This window comes from Ictidomys tridecemlineatus, unplaced genomic scaffold (genome assembly GCF_052094955.1).
Source record: "Ictidomys tridecemlineatus isolate mIctTri1 unplaced genomic scaffold, mIctTri1.hap1 Scaffold_163, whole genome shotgun sequence".
NCBI lineage: Eukaryota > Metazoa > Chordata > Mammalia > Rodentia > Sciuridae > Ictidomys > Ictidomys tridecemlineatus.
In genome coordinates this window covers 225,609-236,835 of record NW_027521425.1, presented here as the reverse complement: position 1 = coordinate 236,835, position 11,227 = coordinate 225,609, and the positions used below count along the sequence as shown (strand labels likewise).

The window sequence follows — 11,227 nt, the reverse complement described above, 5'->3', positions numbered from 1 at the left end:
CAGATGGTTCCAGAAGGGCACCTTTGTACACAGTGGGAGTACACAGGCCCAGGGGAGCCCACTGAAGCCACGGTGAACAGGGAGAAGGAAAGGGGGGAATGGGGGGAATGGGACAAAGACTGAGCCCCCTGGCCCGCCCTGCCAAGCTCCTGTCCATCATGAGGGGAGATGGGACCGCAGCAACTGAGCTGCAGGGACAGGGAGGGGGAGGCAGAAAATGAACTCAGCCGCTCCCACAGCAGCTGTGTGTCATTCAGGGATCAGGCATCGTGCTGGCACCCTTCGCCTTAGCATTTTCATCTTTGAAGCCATGAGGCATGTGATGCTGAGCCAATCCATGCAGAAAGGCTGCCTCATCTCCATGTCCCGGGCAGCTCAGGTTAGAGAAAGGGATCCCAGGATCACCAGTTACTGTTTACCCACTGGTGTATTCCTCCTTACTCTTGCCCTCTCGATAATCAAGTCATGGCCAGCTGCGTTCCTGGGCTGGGATTCATGGTTACTCAAGACATCTCAGACCCCTGCATGGCACAGGCCTGTTCAAATCTGGCCAGGGTCTGCGGCCCCACAGCAGCTCTGGAGAGCAGCCCACCAGTGGAGGTTGTAAGGTGTTCAAAGTCCTCTGCTTGCTCCAGCAAGCCAACCTGTGTCTTGGGGGCAGAAATGTCTTGGTGACAAGGGTAAAGACTTCTCACCAGCTCAGCCCACCCACAGGGTAAGGAAGGACCAAGTACACTCTCATTATCCAATCAGCCTTCAAGAAATGAAAGCAAGGATGGCCGCGAGGTTTTATAAAAACTCACCTCCACCTGGTACTGTTGGGCTTTTCTGGTCTCCCTCTGGCTGGTTTTGTGTTCCTGTCATTCCAAGGGACCCTCTCTGTACCCCAGACCTTGCCGCTCACACACTAACCTCACTCTTTCCCTAGTTCCTTCTGTTGCTCCCGGGCGAGGTGGGGGTGGGTCCTGAAATGGCCTCTCAGCTGCCCTCCATCCTGGACCACATCTTCCTTTATTATATAACAATGAGATGGTGATGGCATTGCCTGGAGGCACAGATTTTGTGAAGCAAGGTGAGGCTGGCCCATAAAAACCCACCATGACTTCTGAAGTGAGTTTCCCCTAACATCTAAAGAGCTAAAGTGACCAGAGTGCAGAAGGAAGATTTCACAACAAACCAATTTAATGGAGATCCAAGATATTAAACAGAGCTGGGCATTGCTGACAGATTTCCTGGGACTTGTTATGAAACCACTTGAACAGAAGCAAGTCCTGCCTTATGGCCTTCTGGATGTATACTGTAGTCTCCAACAAACTGCAATTCCTTTCACGCTCTCCTCTCCAGTCCAGGACACACACTGTCGAACACATAACCACCAAAGCACAGAGGGCCCTGGACGACAGAAAACGGCCCGAGCTGGCCCAGCATGGCTCCTCTCCTCCCACCCTGCACCCCGGTGTCGTTCCACTTGGGCACTGCCACTTTGCCTGTTGGAGAGATCCTCTCTGCATCCTCGGCCCCTGAGGGGTGGTGGCAGGGTGTGCCTGAGCCCTGTGCTCCGCTGAGTGGCAGGTGGCCCAGGCCCTGTTCAGTCCTCCCTCCTCCTCTGCAGCTTAGTCCTGGTCTCCTCTTGCCAGTGTCTCCAAGCATCGATGATGGCTTTATCGTCCATCTCCTCCTCTTCCTCTCTGTCTGTGCTTCTCTGATACTGGCTCCTCTGCCCAGAGGCAAACCTTCCCTCCTCTCTGTTTCTGTCCTCTCTTTCTCGCCTTCCTCTTCAGACCTCATGAAGCTCTGGGTGAATTTCCTCTTGGCTCCAAACTCAGAGAAGTCCGACTTGGATGACTCTTCCACGTCCTCCCAGTCCCTGGGCCTAGCCCAGTCCCGGCACCATGGCTCTGGGGACTCTTCCCCTTCGGAGGGCTCAGGGGTTCGGCAGAAGGAGTAGGGCTCCGGGATCTCCTCTCTGGAGCTGGAGGTCTCACTGAATGTGGACCTGGAGAACTTGTGGGTCTCTATGCCCTCCCTGGTGGAGGACGAGAAGAAACAGGAAGTACTCCTCACAGAGCTGCCGTCCGCGTCGTGGTAGGAGGAGGCGTCCTGCTCCTCTGACCGGGATGTGGAGAACTTGTAACTGCAGGATTTGGACTCGGTTTCCCGGTGCAGGGAAGATCTGCTGTACCTATCCCTGGAGCTGCCAGACCAGTCACTCTGGGGAGGAGAGTCTTCCTCGGTCCTGAGGCCACTGAGCCACTTATTGATGCTGCTGTCCATCTCCTCTGCTGCCTCTCCTACAGTGGTCAGAGACCACCAGGGAGGAGGAGGTGTCTGTTTCAGGCTTTTGGGAGTTACTGCGGGAAGAGAGTCGGAATCTCCTGATGGCGCTGTCTGTGTCCCCATCCCTATCACTGGCACCATCATCCTCTTCCTTGACCTTCTTCTTCTTGAACAGGGAGCTGCGTTTGTTGTCGGAGGCCAGCTTCTCCATTTTGTACTTGGACATCTTCTCCCTCAGCTCCATCTGCATCTCCCTCTCCTTGTGGCAGAGCTCCTTTAGGTCCACATTGTCAGCAAAGAGGCTGTAGATGGGCTTGCTGGTCTCCCTCACCCTGCTCCCAGCCCCTTTGGCCCTGGAGATCAGTGAAGTGCTGGAGGACAGCACGGACTGGGAGTTGGAGCTGGGCCTTGCCTGGCTCTGACCCAGCAGGCAGTCACCCAGAAGGGAGCTGCTCTGTCCACTGAGCATGGAGACTTGGCCATCCCCCAGGCAGCTGGTGGCTGGCCCCACCCTCATGCTTGCCACCGTCCGTGAGCGAGACAGCAGCAGCATTTCACCCTGCTTCTGAGCCAGGGTCTCACTGACCACGCTGGCAATCCAGTATGGATGCTGGCAATGGAAATGGTGTCTCCACGCCTCACTGGCAGGCTGGGCAGGGGAGTGCTGGGGTTGGTGGCTGAGCATCCCCCAATGCTGCTGGCGGCCTGGGACAGGTGGGAGTGGTGGCTCTGGGCACTCAGTACTGACCTGTGTCCCCATTAGCACTGACGGAGCAGGCTGCAGAGCAGAAGGCGGACAGGGGATGCTCCCGCTAGCCACGGAGCCATCCACCTCCCAGCTGGCCATGGACTGGCTCTCCTCCAGCGTCCGACTCCTCTCCAGCAGCTCCAGCCTCCGCTGTCTTTTTTTGGCCAGGACGGCATCCTCCGCCTTGCCCAGCTCCATCACCTCCTCCTTGTTCTTGCTGCCCACCTTCTTCTGGTGCCTCAGCTTCCAGGTCTGGTAGGCCATCAGGTTGACATCCGGGGGGGTTCCTCTACCCGGGGGTATCCTCCGGGCCCTGCGCCTCACCACTGTCCTCTCCTGCCCCTAGGTCTTTCTTGTGAAATCCAAACTGGATTCTCTTGATCTTCCACCTCTCCAGGGCAGTAAGCTTGTCCTTGTTACTGCTGCAGAAGTTGTAAAAGGAGCTGGCCTCGGAGCACACGCTCTGCTGGTCATCCTCGGGCACCGTGCTCCCGGCCTCTGAGCGCGAGTCCTCCTCCTCCCTCCTGCTCCTGGAGCGGAACTCCCGCACGGCCTCCCTCTCGATGTCCTGCAGCCTCTCGTTCCACAGGTCCCACGTGCACTCGGTGGACATCAAGTCCGAGCGGCGCCAGGTGCCTGGGCTGGGGCCACCGAGCTCCAGCTGCCGCAGGAGCACGCCTCCCGGCTGAGCATGCTCTCACTCTCGGAGACGCTGCTCTGGCTCCGCGTCCTCCTGAGCCTCCGCGCGGACTTGCCCTCCTCCTCCTCGACCTCCTTGTCCTCCTCCTCCAGGGCCCACCACTGGTGGCCCTGGGTGTGGTACCTCTCTTTCCGGCTCTGCCACTCCTGGATGATCCTCTCCACGCCCTGGTCCTCGAGCTCCTGCTCCTGCTCCTGGCTGGCCTGGCGCGAAGAGGCCGGCCCTGGACACTGTCCACCCCCGGCCTCGCTGCCCGCCGAGAGGCCCTGGCCCTTCTTCCACTCCTCGTACAGCTTCTCCTCCTCCTCGTCAATGAGGATGAGGGGCTCGGAGGCCTGGCTGGCCTTCCCCAGGGAGCAGCCGCTGAGGTGGCTGGTGGCCTCGTCCTCCTCCTCCACCGTCAGCTGCGCTCGCGCCCCGAGGGTGCCCCGGGCCTCCTGGCTCTCGCCGGCTCCCTCTGGGCTGCAGTCCTCCTCTTTCTCCTCCATCAGCTGCTCGTTGAGCTCCCGCAGCTGCTTCAGGAAGCCATCGTTGGGATAGATGGCCCGCTTCCTGCGCACGGTCATCACGGCCTCCAGGATGGCCATGTTGTGGAAGATCATCAGGTAGGCGCCACCAGCACTGCCTACTGGCTGATGCCCATTTCGCTGCTGACCAGGACTTTCCCTGAAAATAGAACACAGAGACGTGATGCCACCATGGCGGCTGCCCGGTCCTGCTTCTCTGAAGTGCTGTTCGGGGTGCTGGACCCAGTGCTTGGAGCTGGTGTTCATCATCGCTGAGTCCCCGAATCACAGCAGATCCCAGGGCGGAAGAGCACCCCCAGTCAGTCAGAGCTTGGGATTGCCCTGTACAGTGTCCTCATGCTGGCTGGCCACCACCAGCCTCTGCAGAATACTTCCTGCGATTTGGAGCTCACTGGCTCACAGAATCAGGTGGACATGGCCCCCTTCATGTGGGATCACTCGAGTCTTGGCAGTTCTTTCCTATCTAGGGCAAAGCATAACAATGCAACAGCAGTCAGCGCTCCTATTCTGACATTCTGCATTCAAGAATGAATACGTCCATATGATCACGACCTATGTGCAAAATTCCTCGAGAGGATCACTATCATATTCTTCACTAAGAATTTTTTTCCTGGCTATTATGTGTCTTTCAATCAATATTCAAACTTTCTTTTTCATATTTCCATGCTATTCTAGACACTCTCCTCCAGGTTAAGAGTTAAACTTATCAGTTGGTCACTGAGGAGTTTGGGTCTAGGATGGAGCCAAACATGTCATGTTTGACTGAATGGCATACAGTAGGTGGAACCCTCACCACTCTGACTCTAAGAACATAGCCTTCGTTCATGCATTCTGTACCAGTCAGCTGTCCATTACTATAATGAAATACCTGAGGCAGGCTACTTTACAAAGAAAAATAGTTTATTTGGGCTTATGGTTCTGTAAGTGCGACATCCAGGAGCCTCATCTGGTGATTGCCCTCCTGCTGGCAGAGTCCCAAGGCAGTGTAGAGCCTTACAGGATAAGAGGCAGGGAGCATGCATATATGTCTGCCTTCATCTTACCCCCTTCTTCAAACGTTTCCAGGATTCAATCATGAGGCTCCACCCTAATGCCTGCATCCAAACCTCATCCTTCACAAAGGTCTCTGAACACCATACTCTGATTAAGTTCCCACCCTCTTAACACCTCACAATGGGATGATTAAATTCCAATATGGGAAGTGCTGGGCGACACTCAGACCAACCTGAACCACAGCACCACGTGCCGGGGCCTGTGGTCTGTGTGGGTGGGCATGTCACACAATATGCTCAAGTCGTCTTCTATACCAACCGAAATCTATAAAACTTAAAAAAAATTCCAAGTCTGTCTTCCTTATCTCATGGCATCTCACAGATTCCTTCCAGTACTGCGGCAGCTGTGACCTGCTCGTAAGTCTGCAGGGCTAGTCCAGTCGTGACCCTGCCATTCAGCACGTCAGTCATCTGCCCCTCCCTTGTGCTTCCCCTCTGCCCTGAACGGGATGGCCTTGGGGTCTACACCACCGCTCTAGTGCTGGCTTATAGTGCAGACCAGACTCCTGGAGACCTACTTCCTGGCCGTCACCGTCTGTCTGCCCACAGTCTTGGGGGACCTTTAGCGTCGGCTGAGAGCCCTGATTAGATGAGATGGGAGGCGAGTCTCCTTATTCTGTCTCCCTGCCAGCCAAGGCCATGCCTTTGTCACACAAGGGGTCAGAGATGAGATGGGCCCTGAGGCTCATCGATGCTGCAGGGTCTGTTGCCAATATCTGGTACCCACTGAGGGACACAGGACAGCAGAGTTCAGGGGTTCAGGCCACTGCCCCTCCTACTCCAGCCCAGGGCTCCACGGTCCCTCCCTGGGCCATCTGGCAGGACCAAGGACTTGCCAACGCATTCCTGCACGTGACCACCCAGTCCTCCTCATAAGGGCATCAGATCCTACTCAGACGAGGCTGCAGGTTCCGTGTGTCTCTGGGCCTACTGTACCCTGGGGTCCGTCCGAGGAGCCAGGGTGGCCTGAGGGACTGCTGGTGGGTAGAAGCCCATGGCGATGGGCAGAGTCAGGTGATCGGCTAATGCCAAGCCTTTGTTTGCCACCCAGGGAAGCGAGGAAGGGTGGGACCAAAAGTGCCCTGCCTGTCCTTGCTCCTAGCCACTCGGTGCCACACTCCTGTGGTCTCTGGATCCTCCTGTGGCCTCCTATTGAAGGCCTCTGCTTCTGTGAAGGGTTTGGGGTGGTTTTCTGTTACCAGCAACCAAGGGCATCTTGATTGTTACATCTGGCAAAGTCACCAGACTGCCAGTGGGTCTCAGCTTCCAAGACAGTTAGATGTGGATAACAGCACTGTCCTGAGGGGTCGGGGGTGTCCCTTTCCACCCTCCTCCTTGTTAGCAGCTAGTGTCCAAGCATCTAAGAGCAGAGGAAGCCACAGGAAGAAGGCTCTAGGGTAGGGGCGTATGCGAGTGGGACCTACCCTACAGGCAGCAGCCAGAGTCAGGGTATGGCCCTCTGCTCCGGCTCAAGAGCAAGGCTTGAGGGACAGGAGACTGTGGGAGGCCAACTTTGCATGTGACTGAGTCACACTCCCTGCTGAGTGCTGAGGCGCTCAGTCACAGAAATGTGTCATGCACGGGTGTGACTTCCTACAGCCCTATGGGTGGAGCTACGCTCACCTGTTCCTTTGTCATATAACCCCTTGCCCTGTTTAGGATAGAATATTCCATGGAAGTGCCTTGTGTGTGTCCCCTTCTCTTACTGTGCCCTTGGTGTGTGGCCTACCCAGGTGTCAGTCAACCTGATGATAGTGGACATCATGAATAGTGGACATCATTTCAGCACCCTGAAACCTGACCCCTTGCCTCATTTGAGTAGCTTCTCCTCAATAAAAGGGGTCAGCGCATGCTCTCGCTCTCTCTCTTCCTGTGGACCCTTAAGTTCAGAGGAGCTGTCACCGCGACCCCAAAGAAAAAGGTATTTGGGTCTCTTGTCTCTTGCACAGCCCAGTCAGCCCAGTTCAACTCGAGTGACCCCTGAGCCTTTTAGTCGTAAGAACAGAAACCTGGCAGGAGAGGTCACCTCACCAGCAGACTGGGTTTACGCCTGCTGACACCAACGTGGGTGTTCAATGTGGGCTGGCCCCTCATAGACACAGCAAGGAGCTTCCTCCTGGAGCCGCAGCTCCTGCACCCAATGAAACATCCTCCCTCCGCCTCCTTACAGGCTCTCATGGTGCCTCGGTGGCCCCCAAAATGAGTTGAAGCCTCTTTTGCTCTGGATGCTGTGGGGACCTGCCACCCACCCTGTGTCTGACGCTCTTGGCTCCCTCTCCACAGGGAGGTTGGCCTTGCTCTCAGGTCTAGTGGAAGGAACAGGTCCCCTCCCACAGACCCTGGACAGATGCCAGCAACCCCAATGTGTCCAAAGGCTCATGTTTTTTAAAGTAGGAGAATTTTAAGCATTACGTGTGTGTGCGTGTGTGTATTTATGACACACACGTGACATGTGTGCATGTCCCATTAGATGTGACCTATCTCTGATGTTGGTGATGACAGGAAATGCCCTTCCCAGGAATGCCACATGGTTTATTACAATAATGGCATGACGTTCAGGCATTCACCAAGAGCTGGGTGTTGTGCTAAATAAACCCTGATATGCATTAAAGATTTTTATCCCTCATGGCAACTTTATTTTTTTTAAATTTTTTTTAGTATTTATTTTTTATCTGGACACAGCGTCTTTATTTTAGGGCCTCGAACATGCTAGGTGAGTGCTCTCCCTCTGAGGCCCAGCCCAGCCCCTCATGACAACTTTAGAATCAGATGTTTTGATCTTTGTTCTGTGTTGAAGAAAATTGGAGCTCCCCGGGACAGGGAAACAGCCCAGTCCAGGTGGAAAAAGCCGAACGAATCCTGGACTGAGACCCTGTCCTCTGGCTGCCGTTCTGTGGCCACTGTCCTGGCTCCAGCCTGTCCTCCAGGCTCTACTGTGGCTACTCTCAGATCACTTCCCCTGGGGACCAGGGACTCAGAAGGACCTCCCAGATGGCCTCTCCAAGGAGCCAGTCAGCCCTGGGAGCCATCGCAGGACAGTCCCTGCCTTGCGCTTGTCACCACCCCACACCTCCCGCCCTCCCTGCCATCTCTCCTTGGCCAGCTTAAGTGTGTCCATCTGTTGCCTGGGTGCCACCAAGCACCCACACACGAGAGGCACCCGGGATTGCTTGTGTTGTCAGTGATCATCCTGTTCTTTCTCCACTTCCTAGAGAACAACCGTGTTGTCAGATCCCCTCAGATAACCGTGACACCCCCTTTGTTTCTACCCAGGGAGAGTCCACAGCCCGAGCAGCAGAGCCCCTCACCTCTGTAGGTCAGCAGGGCCTCATCGAGGAACTCCACAGCCTTCCGGAAGTGCTGGGTGATGTCCACCTCGGGGAAGTCATCCACCTCCACGCCCAGGTACTGGATCTCCAGCCCAGTGTAGAATTCAGGGCCAGTGTAGACACTGGTGCCGTGGGCAGCATTCAGGATGTGGGTGATGCCCAGCCTCTTCAGTCGCCCCTTGTTCACAGCCGCGCTCCTGCAGGGAGAGCCGGGCAGGTTGACCACCATGATGGGAGCCTGCCTCTGGGCCTGGAGACCTAGCAGGGTGCCTCCTCCTCTCCCCAGAAGGTCTGGGGTGCTGAGGGCTATTGTCAAGTAGGAATGACGCTTCAAAATTTCCTTGCCAGTGTACCCCATGTTAAATGCATTTCGCTGTTGACATTGCATGCAAGCTGACCTTGCTCAAGGACCAAGGTGGATCCGGGTTTAGAGCTGATCAGGTTTGAGGAAGTATCCCACTCCTTAGGGTGTTCCCGGTTTAAGACAAAAGGAGTTTTAGGGAAGTGGGAGGTTAAAGATTATTGCTGCTGGGAGTAGGGTGTGCCTGCTGCCTGAGTTCCCGCTGAGTTCTAGTGGAGAAAAAGTATTTAGGACGTGTATTGTGGGGGAGAAAAAGAGAATTTCCCCTGAGCATGTGTGGACGCTGGTGTGAGATCGGAAATAAAGAATTGCTATTTGAACCTACAAAGCTGTGTGGTGGCTCATGATCTTGTGCCAAGCCGAGACATTGGCATTTGGCACTGGGGCGCACTGTGGACACCTGTGTTTAAAGGGGCCTGACTTGGCTCTGCATGAGAGAGAGAAGAGACGGAGCTGGATGGGCAGGATGGGGGGAATGAGATTGGGGTGCAAGGAATCTTTAGGGTGGTCCAGGGTTCTCTAGTTGCAAATCCCATACCTTGGGAATGCACACTCACCCAAGCACAAAGCTGGCAGACAAGACATTAGGTGTGTTGTGCACAGATGACACACACTGTATTGCCCAAATCCCCTCATATGCATCATCTCATTTTCCCCTTACAGTAAACTCAAAGGCAACAATTTTAACTCCATTCAGAGATTCTAAAAATGAATAACTGCCCAAGACCATGAAAGAAGAAAAAGATGGAACAAGAACCAGTGTTTCTGAGCTCTTTGTGCTGCAACTGAGTTTGAAGGGCTCAATTTGAGAGCCCTGAGCACAGGCCTGCCTAGGAAGGAGCAGGACAGTGAGCTGGGGCGGCTGGAGATGCCTGGGGCCACAGGTCAAGTGCTTCTGGTGGTGAAAACACAGGATTTGGTCCCTGCCCAAGGGAACAGTCCCCAGGCACCCGTCACAACAGGAAGGAGTTTCAGACCTCATGTCCCCAGCTATCTCCTACTGCCCGCCTGGGCCCAGGTCCCTCTTTGCTTGTGGACACCTGGGTAATTACATTGGGAGCACATCCATTCAGCAGGCAGTGGATCAGCCAAAATCAGTTTCTTATATTAACCTGCTGGTAAGGCTTGGAGGGATAATATGTGGAATGTGGAAGTTGTCTTTGTTTTTGTTCTGGAAACTATTCATAAACTTTTAAAAAATAACATTTTTTCTGATCACAAAGACAATAAATGTCTTGAGAAATTGTAAAATTCATAACAAACCTAGACAGGAAACTAAAGCCACTTGTAAAACCACTTCCCAGAGACTCCTACTGCTAACTTGTTGATGGAAAAGTGCACGTGCAAGCACACACACACACACACACACACACACACACACACATACACACACCCTCTACCTATCTGTGAGCATTCAGTATTCTTTTGTAACCTGGTTTCCCACCCACTGTGTGACACACACTTTCGTGTGTTGATGAGCACGCGTGCAGACCAGCACTGTGGACGGCTCCTGCCGTTCTGTCCAATGGCTGTTATGGATGTCCAGGGATGGTGGACATGGTGTCAGGAGTCTGTGTCAGGAAAGGAGGCCCAGAGGAGGCATCCATGAGGCAAGGCTAGATCAGGGAGCCTGGGCATCTGTTTGAGGGTTTGGGGAGTCTCTTCCCAGGCCAGGCCAGGGAAGGGCAAATGGTTAGCCAGCCTCAGGGGCTGGAGCTGCGAGGGCCATGGGCGGAAGCTGAAGGAATGTCACCTCTCCCAGGCACTAACAGAGGGGAGACAAAGGTCACCACCACCACCATGGTCACACTCACTTCTCAGCTATAAAGACTTGGGCCAGACCTCATCCACCTCGTTCCGAGGGGCCTCCTGGTGGTCCTGGACCAGGGCCCGCTGCTGGCCCAGCACGCAGTGGGTGTTGTAGAGGCTGGTGTCATCCATCTTCTCCCTGACACGGTTGTACAGGTCCTCCACCAGCAGCTGCTCAGCGGACTCCAGCATGCCCGACACTCTGTCTGCTCTGAGCCCCTGAGGCTTGAGTTCTACGGGCAGCAGGTGGCATTTGCATTAGGGAGTGAGGACACCGTAGCCTTCCCTGTTCCTTGGAGAACTTGTACTGGCCAGCTCTCTTGGGACTGTGGGCATGAGCTGAATGCCAGGCGATCTGCAGGACGGACTTAGCAAGGCCCCAATGGCCCTCTGCACCAGCTAGACACTGGGGTCAGGGTCAGCT

At 55.1% G+C, this 11,227-nt stretch overlaps 1 pseudogene; it reads right to left on the bottom strand.

The window, feature by feature from the left end:
• Positions 1-1,588: 1,588 nt before the first annotated feature.
• LOC144372795 (serine/threonine/tyrosine-interacting-like protein 2) lies at positions 1,589-10,995 on the bottom strand (annotated as a pseudogene).
• Positions 10,996-11,227: the final 232 nt, after the last annotated feature.